At 35.7% G+C, this 1,244-nt stretch overlaps 1 non-coding gene across 1 annotated transcript; it reads left to right on the top strand.

Moving 5' to 3' along the window:
* The first annotated feature begins 264 nt into the window (after positions 1-264).
* On the top strand, positions 265-366 carry LOC148781613 (U6 spliceosomal RNA). Its single transcript, XR_016058664.1, has one exon. It is a non-coding gene; the product is annotated as a U6 spliceosomal RNA (small nuclear RNA).
* The last annotated feature ends 878 nt before the right edge of the window (positions 367-1,244 follow it).

The following is a 1,244-nucleotide window of genomic DNA, read 5'->3' as shown; positions in this document are numbered from 1 at the left end:
CTTTTTTTCTTTATATCCATATATGTCGGGGTCAAGATGATCAATTGTAGATTTGTGACATCCGAACAACCTTTTAGGGTGAATTTTAGCGGTGCACTTTTTTTCTACAATCTACAATACAAGGTTAACACCTCATATCAACTATTTTCATGGTCCAAAGGCACCCTTCGAGAGAAATGATTTGGTACTTCAGCAAGAGTTAATTGAAACTCATAAACTAGGCCTCTATGAAAGAATCTCTATGTATGCTCAGGTGGGATGCTGGTTTCCTGGTGATAAATGATATAAATTGAAACAATACAAAGAAGATGAACACCACCCCTACACTAGGATGATACATACAAATAGGGAAATTCTTATATATCACATCCATTTGACCATATACTTATGCAGGAGATCATGGTTTTTGATCCATCATATTTTCCCTTTATCAGTGAATGGTCAAGATGATTAATTGTTCCCACATAAGCCAAGGATAGCCTTAGAATTGGAAAACTCTTCACCCAACAGTGCACATGTACAAAGTGTAGGATATTTTTGCTTATTACTATTTATTTTGTGATTTTTAGTTTTTGTAAAGTGTTTAATGAAAGAAAGAGAAACAATAGAAGCTCACTTCGCTAAGGGCCGTTTGGTTTCTGAATTCAGATTTCGGGGAGCCACTTTTCCAGAAAAAGTATAAAAAATCGTGTTTGGATGCTCTGAAGGAGGAATTGAAAAATCATAAAAATTGACTTTTCCACGTCTTAAGGCTAAAAAATAGAAATCTAAATTCCACCAAAATAGGTGGAATTCATATTGACAGGACATAATGGACTTGAAAAACGACAGTACTTCATATTGCAATTCCATTTTGAAGTCTGCCCCTCTCAAACCCTAACCCATGCGCATCCCTCTCAAACCCTAAACCATAGTCGTCGGTAACTATATATATATATTTTATATTTTTATTAGGTGCGTCTCACTAAAATGTACATAAACTCTAAATTTCATATCATTCTAATTTGTAGAAAAAAAAATAAAACTCAAATACTCTTAGACAACCGTGAACGTCAGATCGGCCCAGATTTGATCTAGGCCATTGGGCATTTACTGTAGCGGTACGCACATGGGCATACAGGAACTTTAGATATATATGAAAAATGCTGAGATTAGCCCACTAGCTAGCTCATATCAACATATGAGCCCAACGGCCCAGATTGAATATGAGCCGATCTGATGGTCATGACCTCATTTTGTATTTT

This window comes from Amborella trichopoda, chromosome 6, assembly GCF_054954075.1.
Source record: "Amborella trichopoda isolate Santa Cruz 75 chromosome 6, AtrichopodaSantaCruz75HAP2 v2.0, whole genome shotgun sequence".
NCBI lineage: Eukaryota > Viridiplantae > Streptophyta > Magnoliopsida > Amborellales > Amborellaceae > Amborella > Amborella trichopoda.
This window is presented reverse-complemented; position numbering and strand designations above follow the sequence as displayed.